This window comes from Balaenoptera acutorostrata, chromosome 12 (genome assembly GCF_949987535.1).
Source record: "Balaenoptera acutorostrata chromosome 12, mBalAcu1.1, whole genome shotgun sequence".
NCBI classification, from domain to species: domain Eukaryota; kingdom Metazoa; phylum Chordata; class Mammalia; order Artiodactyla; family Balaenopteridae; genus Balaenoptera; species Balaenoptera acutorostrata.
In genome coordinates this window covers 48,056,337-48,074,290 of record NC_080075.1, presented here as the reverse complement: position 1 = coordinate 48,074,290, position 17,954 = coordinate 48,056,337, and the positions used below count along the sequence as shown (strand labels likewise).

The window sequence follows — 17,954 nt, the reverse complement described above, 5'->3', positions numbered from 1 at the left end:
GCTCCGCGGGGAAAGCGTGGACGCGCCCGAGGTTCGGGTCGCGCGCGGAGCAGGCGCCGGGTGGTCGGCTGCGGGTCTCTCGGCGAGCGCGGAGGGCCGGCGGCAGAGGGAAACCGAGGAGGGAGGAGCGCAGCAGAGGGGTGGAGGGTGTGCGGGAGAGAGCGTGTGTGCGCGCACCCGGCGCCTGCCCGCGTCCGCGCCCTCCCTCTCCCCGCCCCTCGCCCCCTCCCTGCAGCTCCCTCCCCTCCTCCCCCCGCCCCGCGCTCCCGCCCAACCCCCGGAATCAGTGCAGCTGTTGCCGAGCAGGCTGCGGATTCCTCCAGTCTCTCCCTCGGCCGCCTCTCCGCCCGGAGCGAGCGCGCAGCCCCGCGCAACAGCGCCCACTGGTCCCGTCCTGTGAGCCCCGGCCCCAGCCGCGGACAGCCCCGCGGAGTCGCCTCCCGGCCCACCCGCCCGGCCGCCGAGGAGCGGGAGGAGGACGGGACCCCGGCGCCCCCACCCCCCTATCCGCGGGAGGTAGGTAGGGGGCCTGAGGCAGGAAGATGCCAACTCACTGGGGCTGTCTCCCGGGCTGGCTCCTGGGCGGCGGGAGGAGGGGCGCGGGCCCAGGCCGGGAGGACGCGGCTGTCCCGCCGTTGCCCTGCGCCCGGGGAGCGGAGTGGGGGCGGGGAAGCTGTAGAGCCCGGGCGGGGGCGGCGCGGGGAGCCGGGTCTCCAGTGGCGTCTGAGTACGCGGGCGGTGCGGGGCGGGGGGCGGCGGGCTCCGCAGTGAGGCGGTCGCAGAGCAGCCGTGCGCACCGCGGCTGCCCAGCCTCATCCCTGGACGCATTGGGGCCGATTCCTTCCCCGCCTCCGCCGCCTCCTCCCTCCAGCCGGGCGCAGCGGCCCCCGGCGCGGGGGTGGTTGCGAAGTGGGCAGACGGGAGGGTGTATTTTCGGGTGCCCTCTCTCTAGCCCCGGCTGGTGGCGAGCGGGGGCGGTGTTGACAGGGCCGGGCTTTGCGCGTAACGGTACGGGGGATGCGGCCAGGCGTGGTCCCGGCTGCGCCGCGCTGCAGCTGAAACGGAGGCGGCGGCCCGGCGCCCCCACCCCCGCCCATCCTCGCGCCCGCCCCCCGCCCTCCCTGCCGTCCCCGCTCTCCCAGGGCTGGGCGGGAGCCGCCTCGGGTCGCGGAGCCGCCGCGGCGCCCGCCCTTCAGCTCCTGCCACCCTCTCTTCAACAGGTTTGTGCCAGCGCGGGGACCCTCCGGGCTTGCCTTTGGGGAGGTGGGCTGGAAGCCCCTCTGGTCATCAGCCCTCACACGACGCCCGCGGCCCTCTTTTTGGGGGGAGCCTTCCCTTTGTTTTTGTGATAGGAAAGATGCCAAGTGCCTGCCGTCAGATGGGGAGGGGGGAGTGTTGTGGGCATCGGTACACAAACCGTGTCCGTTATTTTTCCAGTCAAAAGCCGGGCCAGATAGTAAGTGAGGAGAGGGCGAGTATGGGGGTGCTTCGGCGGAGGAGAAAAATGGATTCGGTGGGGTTTATCTGGACGGGGATGTGATTTTTTTGGCAAGATGGATGGCTCACGGTGCCCTCGCCGTGATGCAGCACAATGCAGCAGTATCGCAGCCTCCCCTGGTTCTCGCTGGCGGGGCTTGGCAAGGCCACTCGGCGCCTGCGGCCCCCGCGGCCCCCGCCGGGCCCCACCCAGGCCCAGGGCTGCCCTTGGCCGAGACTCGGAGCTGCTTCTACCTTGTCATGCTGCTTCAGCTGGATGTGGCGTCGGGAGGACCAGGTCACCTAGTAGTGGGGGGGGGGGGGGAGTCTTCTCTTTGGGTAACCCCCTCCCGCCTAGCCTGTTGGGCCGTGCTGGGATGAAGGGGTGTCCTGCAGTGCTAATGCGGGCAGAGGGAGTCGGCCTGCGGCTGTGGACCGGAATCTGATCTCCGACCGAGGGACCTGAGCCGTAGGGAGGGGCTGCCGGGAGGACCGGGCCCAGTGGTGTGCGGAGGCAGTGGTGCAGTCTGTGTTGGGAGTCGCAGCGTCTTTTCACCCGTAATCCGTAAACCACAACCCAACTCTCCATCAATTTCATCATATGTGAAAGTTGATGTTTATTATTTGGTGCTTTACAGCTACGACATTACGGTACCTCTGTGTTTGATCAATACTAAGAGTATGAATTTTTCCTGTAGGAAACCATTTTTTGAAATGAAACCATTGATATATTTTAGTTCATATGTCCCTGAGACATTTTAAAAAATATTAACATGCAGTAAATTGTTTTAAAAAGAAGTTATATATGTTTTTGATGGATGGAAAATGATTTTTTTAACCTCTATTTGCTTTGTTTTCATCGTTTGCTTTTTCTGTAATCAAATACGTTTACATATTCGGATTCTTTATTAAGGATTATTTGGTAAATGTGTCATGGTTGATGGTAAATTGGTATTCAGATTGGCTTTGATAGCCAAGTTAAGTCTCCAGTCATGAATAATGGGATTGTGGTGGTAACTGATTGCATTTGTTTGTTTATATATATATGTACTTCTTATATACATATATTTTGCAGATGTGGCTGGGGAGGGGATTGTGAAGGGCAGACCACCAGGGCCTGTGTAGCTGGTATCTGGTCAGAAGGAGATGTTCCAACATCCTCATCTATTTAGTCTGGGGTAGTACCCAAGGAATTTCCTTTATAAATGCCACTTCTGCAATTCAATGTGGGATGGCAAATGAGATACATTTCAGATTTCACCCCAGGCTCTTCTAGAATGTATAGGTGAAAAAGAGAATTTCAGTATGTTAACGGGAAGGGAAGATCAGTGTTTCAAAGCAAGGGTGTGTCTGCTTTTATTTTTTAAATCTCTAATGAACCCAGGTTAGTGGCATTTGATTTTATGTGGCTCTGCAGAATAGAATTGACTGCAGATTGTGTGGTTTATGTGCATTATTTTCAGTAATAGAGGGCCATTAAAAGGTGGAATTTTTTAGATTTGGGCTAAATCTTTGTGCTGGTTGTATAAAATCATGTTGCATTATGATGTTTGGGAGTATTCCTTCCATAGATTATCCAGACATTTTGGATTTACTGTGTTGTAAGAAAATACCCTGTGTTGATGTCACAGGAAGTTTAGCTGTTCTGACTTACCAGGTGCAGAATTCTGTTAGGTTAAGCTCTTTGTAACTCTGTTGGCTCTGGATGGACCAAAACCTTCATCAGAGAGAATGAGAAGTACTGGGGCAGTGAAGAAACTGCTGTCACTTGGACGTCTTCTGCTGTGCAGGCTTTCGGTAAAGAGCATCTCTCGGATGAGAGTAGTAACAACTGTCTGTGATGTTGCAGGAGCAAGCGACAAGACCTCACTCTACTAGTGACACATCCTTAGCAGAGACTTGGCATTGGCACAGTTTCCTTGGAAGAGTATGTGAGTGGTTATTTTGTCTTGCTGTATGAAAGTATGACTTTACATGTAGAAGTATTATTTTGAGATGGGAGGATTTTACTACTTCTAAACAAACATAGGCATGATGAGGGAAAATTATTCGGTGTGGTTTTTGTTGAGATAATAAGCTTTTCGTTTTAATAGCATATTCTTAGAGAGAATTTTAAAGCCCAACATATATATTTTTTACATGCAGTGATGGGATGCTCCTTTAATTTTGTGGGGCCCCCCCACCAACATCTGCATGAAAATCAGGCCTTAATTAATGTTTTGTGAATCTCTTTATGGTAGTCCTGGTTTCTTCCTTTGAGACTTTTGGGAATGTAAACCATTCTTCCATAAGGAAAGGGCTAATACCCCTGCTGGAAAAGCGATTTCTCTAGGTCTGTGGAGGTGAGTAAAACCTCTCCTGGAGTTCTCTTGGAAGTTTTCGGTCTTTGCTGTTTCTCAAAGCACCTTTTCTTTGCAAAAGACCTAGTTTAGTACTCTTGATTTTTTTCTGATAACAAGCGTCCTGTATCCAAGTTTTTATAGTGTAGGAATAACATCATCTATCTCTACTTTGGGGGAAAATGAAACGGTCTCAATTAGATACTCCCATATTTCTATTTTTAAACATCACCAGAGAAGGCATTTTCATGATGTCTCTTGCTACCATAGTGAGGTGAGGTTCGTGGGCCAGCAACATCAGGACAGGATCACTTAGGAAGTGGGAGCTTGTTGTATATGTAAATCCTTAGAGGCTCAGTCCTTTCCAATCAAAATTTGCATTTTAACATGACCCCTAAGTGGTCTGTATGGACATTAAATTGAGAAACTGCTCTGCTCCTTCAGCTAAAAGGCTTCCATATCAAAAGGTTCTTACTAGTATCTTACTTTTGTCTTTTGCTGAAGTATCAGCACATTTTTTCCCCTTGCATCACTAAGAAATTGATGCATGTGTTGTAAGTTATTTAATACAGAAATATTTAATTTAAAGTTCTTCTGTAATCTTTAGGTGGAAGAGCTCTATTTACTATGTTTATTTAGATTAATCAATTTTTTAGGTTCTTTTCTAAAACACCTCTAATGTTGAAAAAACAAACTCCCCACCCCCCCCAGAAGAAGGCATTAGTTTTGAGATAGCAGAACTGGAGTCCAGGAAGCTAAACCCCTGACCATAGGGTCCCCTCTACTACCTCTGCTCTCCTCTGGCATCTTGTTCTCTCTCATCAGCTATTTTTCCTGGTGTATTCAATATCCTGACCTTCTGGTTCATTTTTTTCCCTTAAAGTTGTTTTTTATTAAGTGATTTGTATATACAAAATAATGTTCATAAAAGATATATTACAGAATCACAAGCCAATGGACACTCAGGCAGCCATCACTTAATTCAAGAAGAAGAACCTATTATACATTCAGAGTCCCCTATGTGCCCCTCTGTCATCTCATCTGAAGCAGCCACGGTCCTGAATTTTGTGTTTATCATTCCCTCGCTCTTCTTTATGGGTTATCCTTTTAAAAATTCTTATTTATTTTATATGTTTCAGAATTTTATATAAATGAAATTACACTTTACGTATTTTTCTGTGACTTGTCCTTTCAGATTAACATATTCCTGAGACTCCTTCATTTTGTTGCTGTAGTTCATTCATTTTCACTGCTGTGTAGTATTTCACCATGGCTTATTTATTCTTTCTACTGTAGATGGAGATTTGGATTGATTTTAGTTTTTTTTTTTTTCTTTTGCTATTATAAAAGGACTGCTATGAATGGGTCTCCTACATGTCTCTTATTATGTATGTGGGGATACATGTACATGCACACAAACATATTATTTGTTTTTCTCTCTCTCAGGAATGAAATTTGCTGGCTCATAGGGTATATGCATCATCAACCTTACTAGATAATGCCAAACCTTATTAGATAATGCCAAAGAGATTGTATTGATTATATTCCTATTAGAAGTGTACAGATGTTATAGTTTTTCCACAACCTTGCCAGACTTCAGAATGTTGTCCAGTCATATTTGTGAAATGTTATCTCATTGTGCTTTTTATTTGCAATTTCCCTGATTATTGAGGTTAAGTATATATTTATAGTATTGACCTTTTGGGTTCCCTCTTTTGTTAAGTCCTGTTTAGTCTTTTGTCTGTATGTCTTTTAGATATTTTTCTTATTGATTGATTTAATGTAGATTGCCTAATAATCCCTTGTGGATTATATGTGTTGCAAAAACTACCTCCCAGTTTGTGTTTTTTTTTTTTTTTTTAAACTCTTCGTGGTTTATTTTGATGAACAGTCACTCATCATTTCAGTAGAGTCATAATCAAGTTTTTGTCCTTTAAGGTCTGTAAGGATGATTATGTTGTTGCAGAAAATTTTCCCTTAGTTTGGAAAGAGCTTGGGTTTTAGAGTCAAACAGATCTGGGCTCAAATCCTAATGCTATTGTATACCAGCGATGTGGTCACATCTAGGTCCTTGGGTTAGTTCATTACTCTTGGAATCACGATTTCCTCACCAGTAAAGTTGAAATAATAATACTTCCTCATACAGTTGTGAGATAGCAGTGTACAGTGCTAGGCACATAGTAGGCGTTCAGCTGATAACGGTTCCATTCCTTTCTCTTTGGACTATCCAAGCTATACCAGCCACTGACCCCTCTTGGAGTGCTTTCTCAAAACTACCTTAACATTTTTATGCCAAAAGAGCTATTATTCTTTTTTTTTTTTTTAATTCTGTGTTACCAATGGAATTTTCATATTGATTAACACAGGCTGTGCAAGACCACTTAGTGGAAACCCTTTGTCAGTTCAGTTTCCTGTTCTTGAAAGTAGTGTAATTATAGTTCTTTTACCAAGAAGCACTTATATGAATGCTATTCCTTTGCTGCTACTCTAAGATTACTTTGCAATATGGTTTTTAATGCAGTAAATGACTATTGGGTACCTTCTGTAGCCAAGGCTTGTCATTGGGTTAGGATGATGGTGGTGTGGGCTGGCTTAAAGCTGAATAAGAATTAGTTCCTGAATCCAAGGACTTTATACTCCTAATGTATAGAATATACTCTCTATATGTACACGGAAGGTAAAGATCTTTTACTGACCAGGTGTGTGACTTCAGCAAGCCATTAATCTTTCTGGTCTCAGATCTAAATTTATCAAATGAAAAACTTAGATGAAATCCTAGTGGGGGTTAAAACCTGGCACATGGGCACCACTCCCTGTGTCCCTGGGAGGCATAGAAAATCAATCAGGGTGCTCTTTCTGCAGAGCTGAGATGGGGCCCCAGAAACACCCTCAATACAGTGTTCGAGTCAGGAACTGCCAACTGATCGGATCTGGCACTTAGGTTTCAAGATCCTGTACACCTAAAATTCTGTGATGGTATTTGAGTAACACAACACTTTGGCAGTTGTTCAAAACACAGTGGAACAGGAAGAAACTAGAAGCAAGGAGACAGGAAAGAGGTGATGGTGAAGGTCCAGAGATTAAGGGAGCAATTGATGGTGGAGGCTGAGAGAATGAGGAGGAGGGGAGAGATGGGAGAAAGGTTGTGAAGACCCAATCCTTTGCTGACAATTTGCAGGGTGACTGGATGGGAGTGGACCTGAGTGGATAAGGAGCTAAAATAAAGGGTTCAGATTCAAATAATGACAAAGAGCATGGTTGTCACCATGATGACGGAAGTAGACAGGTTAAGGGGAAGAGTGGATATCTGGTTGGGAAGAGAATCAGTTTTGTGTTTAAACATGTTGAATTTGAGGTTCTGGCAGAACCCTTCGTGGAGGTAATGCTCAAGAAGTTGAAGGAGACAGGTCAGGGCTAGGGTGGCTGAGGAGAGGCTGTTGGATGCAGGAGTCCCGAGCCTTGGGCTCTGGAATTACTCCAGCTTGTCACTCCATGCACTGGCTAATTGACCTTGGGCAAGCTGCCTTGATCTCTCTGTGAGCCTCAGTATCTTCATCTGCAAAATGGTGGTATTGACAGTTTCTGTCACAAAGGATTATGAAAGCTAAGTGGGATAATCCAGTGCTATCACAATACGTTTTAATTATCATAAAACGTGGAATTTTTGCTTAGTTTGTCTCACTTTTATGCTTCCTTTCAAATAATTTGATTTATTCAGAAAAGATACATGCCAGTAAACAATACCATCATGCAGATAAATAATGCTAAGTCTATATTAAACTTGTCCTTATGTCTAATTAGTAGGAAAAGCAAACCTGATTAATACTTATTTTTAATAAATAAGAAAACGCTAAAACCCTAGTGCTTAGGGAAAGGATAGGAACATAGTTTGTAAAAGAAGATAGCATAGAAGCCAATAACCATATTCAATTGTTCAAACCCACCAGTAATATGAAATAAGAACTAAAACAATTAGATTAATTTTCCACTTAAATTGGTAGGTAATGCTCTCTGGGATGCTGTGAGATTGGGCCTCTGCATCACGTGTTGGGAGAATATGTGGATTAATACAAACTGAGTGGAAAACAGGGGGTCCTTTATATATAACAGAAAACTTAAATGTTTATGCCTTTTGGGCTGGAATTCCCCTTGTAGTTCTGTAATCTAAAGAAGGAATTAAAAATAAGGACAGGCTTTTAAGCAGGGATTTTCTTAGCAATATTAATAGTGAAAAAGCAAATGTGGCATAGTCAGATAAATTATGGCACAGGCATAGGATAGAATTCAATGTACTGCTTAAAATAACGGCTTGTTAGAGTATTACTGACAAGGGAAAATGCTAACAATATAATATTCAGTGGAAATATCTGTATGCAAAGCTGTACAATATGGTATAACTCCAGTTTTGTTATATTAAAGACTGGAAGGAAATACATTAAAATATTAATGGTTTGCTTTGGATGGTGGGTTGATGGGTGATTTCCTTTCTTATATGAAAGGAAATTCCTATGACTTAATGTTTCTCATTTGGAGTTTTGAAATATTTTACAAATAGAGAAGAGTACAGTAAATAATATAATAGACTACCATGAGGATCATTTTTTAAGTAATAAAAAAAGCAATCAACCATTTAGTTTTTAAAAAAGAAATGAAAAAAGTAAGCCTGGCCAATTGTAGATTATTGTTAGGGGATGGTTTAAGAGTCCGAAGGGTTGTCATGTCTGTCCTCTGCACTTATCTAGAGCAGTGGGAAAACATCAGCATCTGTAAGTCACCTTCTGAAGGGTGTGGGTCTGAGAGGGGTAGAGCATTCAGATGTAATGGAAGGATAGCTAGACACCACTAGTCTGGGTCAGCTTAAAGAGTGGGGAAGACCAGGTTTCTTTATTATTTCCAAACCGCACACTTGTGTGACGAGAGCAGTGGAATTCTGTGACATATTTGTTCTCACTTGTAGAAGCCCAAACACTGCTGCTGGAGCTAATTTTGTAACCATTAGACCACCAGGTTTCATTGGTATTGGTCAGAAATGTAGATAAAATTCCAAGTGAAATACTGTATGCTAACACATATATATGGAATCTAAAAAAAAAAAAAAAAAAACGTTCTGAAGAACCTAGGGGCAGGACAGGAATAAAGACGCAGATGTAGAGAATGGATTTGAGGACACGGAGAGGGGGAAGGGTAAGCTGGGACGAAGTGAGAGAGTGGCATGGACTTATATATACTACCAAATGTAAAATAGATAGCTAGTGGGAAGCAGCCGCATAGCACAGGGAGATCGGCTTGGTGCTTTGTGACCACCTAGAGGGGTGGGATGGGGGGGTGGGATAGGGAGGGTGGGAGGGAGGAAGACGCGAGAGGGAAGAGATATGGTGATATATGTATATGTATAACTGATTCACTTTGTTATACAGCAGAAACTAACACACCATTGTAAAGCAATTATACTCCAATAAAGATGTTAAAAAAAAATTCTGAGTGAAAATTTTAAAATAAAAATGATTCCAGATTTAGATTACTTCCAATTAATGGTTTCTCAGCATCTCAGGAATATTCAGGCTAAGAGTGGGAGGAATGAATTTTAATGATACCCTTCCTTTTTTCTTATGAAAAGAAATTCTTATATAATGTTATATATGACATTTATGTATGTATATAATGATATCTATTTTATCTGTCTATCACATAAATGAGAAAGAGAGTTGTGTGTGATTGAGAAAGCTCCACCATGAAGGGAGACAAAGGGCTATTTTAAGACTTTTTAAGTGGGGAATTTTATAGAGATAGTATTTTGAAGGAAGGTGAATCCCAGGAATGAGTCACTTTGTCCTTAGCTGGTGAGGGAAATGTTTGAGAGGAAATAGTACTTTCTGTTTTATGGTCCACGTCCTCAGCTGTATTGGTACTTTGTAAAATGTAGCTTATAAAAATGAACTAATTTACTTTCGGGAATTTTGTATTTTTTCTGCCATGAACTTTAAATGGTTGATTGAGGAGGGGTTCAGGTGAAGTGTGCTTTGAGATATGAAAGTAAGATGTTATAACTTCAAGATTGCTTTAAAATTGGCCCTTGTATATAGGCATCATAATTCCATTCTTAGTGAACTCTAAAGAACCATTTGACATCTCTGCTCTAGGATCCTAGAGTTCCTTGCTGATTCTGATCTTTAACATAAACTTGAAGCCATTACTTAGGCAGTAAAATCTGTATCAGAATATAACTACGAATTTTTTACTCAACAGATGAAATAGGATGAAATTTAGAATGACATATGAATAGAATTTATTCTTTTGAAATATATATGTTCAGTGTTTAATTTGTATAATTAAATATGTCTCTGCATAGTAAGTTCATTAGCCTAACAGTGGTTATCTCTGGGTGATGGGATTGTGGAGGAGTTCTAATTTCATCTCTCCATATAGTCCAAGTTTTTTGAAAATACTTACCAATAAACTTTTGATCTTTATTAAAAATATCCTAACACCAGAACAAACGTCATTTTAGCTGGATAAAAACTAATGAGTGAAATGATTAATCAGCTAAATATACCCTCTGCTGTTCAGTTTTTTTCTACCAGGGCTTTCAGAAAGGCAGCATTAATAGTACTGAAGGTGTAAAGAACGCCAAAGTTTTGAAAAGACTTTTTCATTCCTCATTTAAATGTGCAGTTTGTTAGAGCCTTGCCATTTCCGTGGAGTGTGGGAAAAGATGTAGAAACTGGGCCACAAGGGAGCCTGACAGAAGCATCATCCGGGCGGAGACCAGCCTCGAATGGCTACTGCCTTTGGTTCTGGATGAAATTTCTTGTTGTTTCCCTACCCTCTTGGATGGCTGTTTCAGGGATAATTTTTGTCCTGGTGTGTTTGCTTCAAGGCCAAATCTAAATGTTCAAGGGCTACACATTTTTCCAAGTGTTCTTCACCAGCTGTACAGAGTCTTTGGGGTGGGATAATGCATACTTTTATCATGGTCTAGGGCTTTTTTTTCCCCCCCTTTTATCTTATTTAAAGGGGAAGAAAAACCTAGATTCTTCCCTAAGGCAATACTTATTATTTTTCTCTGTGATGTTTAAACATTTTCCATTGTATTTTATAACCTGTAGCATAGGAGTGCTTTTATAGGGAGAACAATCATCTTAAAAGTTAAAATATTCATTTTCTTCACCTTTTAGAATCCCTGAATTTTTGAGTGTCTGCTACTATATACAGTATGTTAGGTTTTTTCTGAATAGTTTATGTAGAATATATACTTTCAAAAAGGTATAAATTAGCATAAAATCATAACATAACAATTTCAAAATTTTCAAAATAATATTTATTACCAAAATAATAAATATTGTAGAGCATATGGAAAATAAAAATGAACACAAAGAAGAAAATTAAAATCACTGACCCCATTCAGTGACCCCAGAGACATGCAGTTATCATTTTGGTGTTTGTCTTTTAAACCTTTTTCCCTCTGTACATATGGGTCAGTCCTCAAATCTCAAGCTAAAGATGTAAAGTTTTCACAGTCTGAATAATCCCTTGATGTTTATCACCCTTCCAGTTGGTACATGTAGCATGACAGAACATAATATCTTATTACTACTGGCCATATTTAAAACTGTGGCTTATGGATACTGTCGGTTTCCCTGAGTTGTTTCAGTGGCGGGGTGTTAAGGAAAACGGCAAAGATTGAGAGAATCCCAAATTTGCTTATTGTAGATACTTCTCTTCTTTAAAAAAATTGTTTTATAGTGGAAAAGTACCAGAAATTAAGCTATCATTAGATAATGTGTGCTGTTTGTTTTGAGAGGAATTCCCATCAGAGTTGCATTAATTCCCTGAGAGACATCTCTGTATGCTTCGGACAACATCTGATTTTACTTTTGTCTTCAGATTTCAGAGTTTTTGGAACCAGCTACCCTATAAAGTGTTGCAAATGGAATGGATGTGGTTATTATAATCTTGGTTTTAAATGTAATAAATTTTACTGGGCTGGATTTGGTTGTAATTGTTGAAAGCATACAGTATAGCTCAGCTTTCCTAGGGTATTTGTATCAGCTGAACTCTTTAAAATTCTATCTTCAGATCCGGGATCTATTTCAAGGAGAAAAAGCAATATGCATATTTGATTATGCAAACCAGTTTCTTAAGCCATGGGACCTCAGATGGATGGATGTGATGCAGGTGACTTGCTGGCACTTCTTTGTTGCCTTAATTCTAGTATAGTTGGCCTCTTCCTGAAGAAGGTGCTAATAGGGTTTCTTCATGTGCTGAGGGAAAGAGGGAGTGGGAGGAGGGGAGAAATTCCTTTTCATTGGAAGAGAAAGAAAGCCCTTGCCAGCAATTTCTGTGAGGTACTTTGTGGTTGTTACTGGTCTCACTTGGGTTAGTTGGCCACAAGGAAAAATGGCAAATGATCTTCTTCCCAGGTTTAAACACTAAGGCCAGTGGTGGCACCTTGCACAGTTTAGAGGGGACATCTGAGCTGGGCCTGGTGGTGGATGGAGCTGGGCTGGGTGATGGATGGAGCAGGGTTGGGTGATGGAGCTCAGTTACCCTCTGGACTTCCTCTCTCCAAATGAGGGATTGTTCAGAAACTCCCAACCTGGTGGGAGTCATTCTCTTTGAGGGTGGCCAAAACCCATCAAGGGAAATGTTTGCTGGTTAATGTGCCTGGGCTGACTGAAGCCTGGAGTAGGGAGGGATCTCATCTTGACCTACAGGCAGCTGCAAACGTTGAGTCTTGGCACCTGGGGAGGCACTGAGCTGAGACAGTGCCCAGTGTCTGGTCCCGGTGCCCCAGGTTAGGGAGAGTAGGAGGCTTGAATGTAGCCTTGTCTGGACCTTTGACTGGATGAGCACACCTGTCTCTATTTTAGGAGGCGAGTGGTTAGAGGTATCAGTTGGGTAACTTCTCTGAAAGGGGCCTGGTCCTTCTCACAGCGAGGCTGCTGACTCCGTGCTGCCAGCTGCCCTTAAATACCCGACTTATCTCCTGGGGCGGAGTCGAAGAAGCACCCTGATCCTGGAGCAGAGACGTTTGTGTGCCATTTGAGCACAAGAGAAACCAGTGCACACTTTGTGTTTTATTCTTTAAGGTAGGTTTTTTTTTTGTTTTTTGGGGGTTTTTTTTTTGGTCTGTTTGTTTGTTTTTAAATCAACACCCACTGCCAGAAGAATTCCTGAATTTCCCTGATAATCAGGATGATTTCTCATTTCGAAAGGCTTGTTTTGCTTTTTGTGTTCCTGACATTAAGAACATCAGCTTTCATCCTAGTTCTAAAAATCTTTGATTCAGAAAGGGTGGAAGTTTAATTAGACAGCAGGCTAATTTATTGTCTTGTTCCTGAGGAAGACTGTTCTTGTCTGTCAGTTGAATTTTATATATATTGATATATATAAATATATATATAGATATATATATATATATATATATTTCCAGCTCTGAAAAATGATTTTGTTAGTGTATGTTTGCATGAATATTTTATTCTTAATTATAATATATTGTCCTTTGGACTATACCCTTGTTAAAGGAAACTTGTTCACATGAAATAAATATACCTTTAGTGCGTCATGCTTGAGAACTGCTTCTCAGTCTTCTCAACTTTTGAAGTCAGTAGGTTTTTAATGTAAAGAGTGTATCGATAGCTGGCCCATCACTGGAATGTTGTGCAGCTGTGCAGACCATGAGGACCAAATGTGCTAATTAAATATATTTTTTTTAGCAAGAATGGAATGTAACAGCATGTGGTTAACCATTCCAGTTTGTTTTTGAAGAGGACTTTTTTTTTTGGCCAAATACTAACAATTAGCGAGTACATTGACTTAGAGGCTGTAATGCTATGTTAAATCGTTCTTTTCACGGAGGTAATGGGACTCATTAAATCCTGAGTTTATCCTTTAAAATACACCCTGATTAATAATCTGCCTCAAAATGTAGGCAGTGGCTGCATGACTAGGGTCTAGCATCTGTAGTCGGGATTTGATCTTGTTTTTTTCCCTCTGTATCTGTTCTCCTTCCTTGGTTGGTGAGTATTCAGCCTTTCTCTGGGCACTGACACACAGCATTTCCTCCCGGTTTGAACAGTATTCTGATACTTGTTTTGGGGACCCATGTGAATTGGATCATTTGGATTAAGCTGCATCCACACAGATGGTGCTCTGATTTTTTTTTTTTTTTTTTAGTCAGACATTGTTCAAAGTGAACGGATGGGAATAAATGGCAGGTTGGTTGTGTAATGTGGCAACATCTTACTTAGTGTGTCTTTAGAGATAAGTGGGGTGAGATTCCAGCAAGGCTGTGCATAAAAAATTAGAATGTGTTGGAGAACTGCCAAGAGATTGGGAGCAAGCTGTGTGACAAGCACCGATGCAGCTTTGTCCTGCCTTAAAATAGCTACAGTTTAACAAAATATCTTGAAACTTGTCATTTCACTTGAGCAAAGAATTGGAATAGAGGTGGTGGCTTTCCTCTTTAGCAAGGTTTATTGTTATTTATTTATCTTTTTGTTCCAGTAATCTTAAATCTTGTGACTATATGGAGGAAAACACTTCTGTGTAACATCAAATCTTGCATGGTTTTACCTGGACTAATGAGTAATGCGTTCTGCCAGACTTCACGTGGAGGTTCCCCTGCCCTACCTACTCCACTCACTGCAAAATATGCAGTCTTTGTGGTTTGAATGAAAATTGGGGCCCTGAAGGTTTAAAATAAAAGTCCTATATTTTATATATCTGACTGTCATTTGTATATGAATTATTGATGGTTGGATGCCAAAACATTGTAGAAGCAGAATAAAAGGCATTTGGTTACTGTCATGCAAAATCTTGTTTTTTTCTTCGCTTACTCACTTTTTGACTTCGTGTCATTGGCCATTTGTCTGCAGTACTTGATTCTTGTGTGTAATTGATTTACTTCCTGACTGTGGTCTTTCAAAATTGTTTTTAATTGCAAGCCTTGTTTTTTTAAATCAGCATGGTAGAAACAAGGTGGGGGGGGGCGGGGCTGTGCAGTCTTTAGGAGGAGTCCCCTGCGGGGCGCTGGGAGCCTGATGGGGACATGAACAGGTGGGGGTGGTGGGTTGGGTGGCTGGGTGGAGGCGGGGGCTGCCTGTGGGGATAATCCAAAGAACCTGTTAGTTTGGGTTCTGTGAAGATGAAATCTTTAAAAATGCAGTATTTGGATTATTGAGTGGAACTAAAATAAGAACAGAGGATTTAGATGTTAACTGTAACAGGAAAACAGTGAGTGAACTTTATCTTGAAGCGCTTATATACAAACCAAGTTCCTAGTAAGAATTTTCTGAAAGTTGGTATTAACAGATATCTTAATTATCCTCTAAAGTCTGTTAGAAGTTTGGACTTGGACTAATGGCAATAATTTTAAGCTTTTTAGAGTGCCCCGCAAATGGCTTTGTTTCTTTTATTTTGCTGTCTGCAGATCTATAATATTTTGAATTTTGCTTTGCCACTTTTCGTATCTTACATGTATTTCAGAGGGCTTCTCCTTGTATGGAAACATTATTTCTGGCTCTATGTAAGTACCTTATACAGAGATTTATAGTTTCTAATTATTAGGTCTTTGGTCAGTAAAGTTAAGGTTACTTTTCTAGGTGTGTTTTCAGAATCTGTAAAAAACATTTTGGTTTTTTTACAACATGAAAAATATTTTGTAGAAAATGTGGAGATACTTAGCTTCTGAGAAGTATTGATCTTTTTCATTCTTAAATGGCAAATGACTTCTCTATGTGGTATGGTTGATGTATTGGAAAATTTCTTTATGATTTCTAAACTTTTTAAATTATGCTTTTGCCTTTCCCTTCTTTTACACATTCCCTGTTTTTTAAAACATACTCTTGGATAGCCATGCTGGTAAGTTGAATTCAGAAGATGTGAACCGTGAGCCAGAGCCACCAACCAGTTCCCTTTTTACTTAACACACCATTATCTGATCTGCTTGTGAAACTTGATTTTGGGTTATTTTCATCTCAGACCATTCTTTTAATCTTGCAAGAGAGTTCAGTCATTCAGTGTAAGCAGTGAAAAGCAGGCAAAAAGTAAAATATTTGAATATCCCTTTTCTGGATTATTGTCTAAATTAGAAAATCATTCATTTTAATTTTATACATGCATATAGCATAGTATCTCTCTTTGTATGCCTTGTGTTGCCACAAGCTTATAAGACTAGGGACAAATAAGGTTAGCATTTAAAATATTCCAGACATAAAAATTTACGGAATTTGCTTATATATGTTGGGGGACACACAGAACAGACCCAGGGTTTTAATTGGCTCTTTGTGCCGTGTGAAGGCAGATGGAAACGTTACAGAAATCTGCTGCAGATGGCAGTGGGGTGGACAGGTGAGGACCACGTGGAAGTTCATACCAGGGGTAGGTGGAGCAGTGAGTTGGTTTATGAAATGCTAGCTGTCTTAGATGTTTCTACAGCTGTTGTCAGCTAGCTGAAAATAAATTGAACTTGTTAAAATGGTAACAGTTTTGCTGTCTGAATAGGTTTAGATAAAATATTGCTTCAGATGCCTATAAAGATGTTTATTGTTAACATTATTATTGTAATAGAAAAAAAATTGGTAACAACCCAAATGTCCATCGTTGGTAGGTTAGAGGAAGGAATATTATGGAGGCAGTACAATGTAGTGGTTAAGAGTGCTCACCCAGGGGCTGCCTGGGTCTGGATCCCGACTCTCCCATGGATTCACTTTGTGACCTTGGGCAAGTCATTAACCCTACTCTGTCTCAGTTTCCTCGTCTGTAAGATGGGCACAATTGTAATACAGGCCTTAGAGAGTTACTGTCAGGATTAAATATGTTAACGTAAGTAAAGTGATTAGTCTAATACCTGGCAAATATGTAACTATTAGTTATTATTATACTGATAAAAATATTATTATTATTGAAAACCTAATAACATAGAAAAGTTTTTAATATAAGGGGAAAAAAGCAGAACACAGGATTTATATAAATGGTATGATCTCAACTATGTACAAAAACAAAGAAAAAGAAATAAGAAAATACTCCAAATATTAATTTTGGGAGAGAGTGGTAGGATTACTTGTGATTTTTATTTTTGTCTCCATGCTTTTCTGTATTTTCCAGTGTTCTACAATCAGTATGTCTTTTATAATTTAAAAAGATAAACTTTGTTTGGAAAAGTGAATGTTATCCATTGCAAGCAATTAGTATGTTAATTATAAGAACATCCTGTTTATTCTTTAAAAGCTCCAGGTCTTCCATTTGGCCAAAGTTTGCCCCCTTTTGATTCTACAATACTTTCACATTCTTACAAAGTGCATTAGAGTAATGACACTCCAAACTATTTTTTTAAAAATTTCATAGTTCAGGTGTTTCTACTAATTCAGACTAATGGTGTAATAAAAAGAATGTAGACAAGGTATAGTTACATGAAAGCTGTTTATTGGTGGTATGATCTTAGACGAATTATGTAATAGAATTTTGGTTTTCTCATGTGAAAGGGAGATGATGCCAACAGTTATCATCTGCCAACTATCACATTGTCAAGATTAAAAGCAGCAATCTGTACACTTTGTTTCTCAGGGTCTGGTACATTATAGGCACTCGGTAAGTGTTGTTGCTACCCTCACTGCCCACCCGTGCCAACAAACTAAACTGCAAACAGGCTAAACTTGGCCACTTCAAATAGTCCATACCATGGCATTTAGTTTTAGCTCACTGATCTTTAGATCTTTAAGATTCTGTAGACCAAAGTGGCCTTCTTAAAGATGCATCCTTGTTGTATGCTTATTGTACTATCTACCTCCCCATCCTTCAAATATTTCAATCTCTACATTTATTTTCTCACTTCAATTTATATTGTCACTTTAGTCAATTTATGTTGACTTATTTAAGAAAATTTACCTCCATAGCATATCAGGCAGGTTAGGCTGGTGCTGCAGTAACAAACATCTCCAAAATCTCAGTGGGTTAAACCCACAGAAGTGCATTCCTCATTCATATTTTATGTCCATCATAGGATGGCAGGGGTCTCTCCCCCATGTTTTTCTCCCTTAGGAACTCTGGCTGATGGGTCCTATAAGTCAGTGACCAGAACTAGTCACACGACCTTGCCCAGCTGCAGGGGGGAGCAGGCAAGTGTAATCTACCCATGTG

The 17,954-nt window shown here is 41.3% G+C and overlaps 1 protein-coding gene across 4 annotated transcripts in view; it reads left to right on the top strand.

The window, feature by feature from the left end:
* The first annotated feature begins 281 nt into the window (after positions 1-281).
* Positions 282-17,954, top strand: part of SPTBN1 (spectrin beta, non-erythrocytic 1) — a 196,068-nt gene continuing 178,395 nt past the window's right edge. Inside the window, exons 1-2 of one of the 4 annotated variants that reach the window (XM_057558643.1) lie at positions 282-516; positions 3,326-3,407. The gene's annotated coding sequence lies outside the window, so the exon portion shown is untranslated. Of the gene's footprint in view, positions 517-1,077; positions 1,221-3,325; positions 3,408-17,954 lie in introns of those variants that run through there. The other 3 variants (XM_057558642.1, XM_057558641.1, XM_007190016.2) reach the window with 3 other exon arrangements.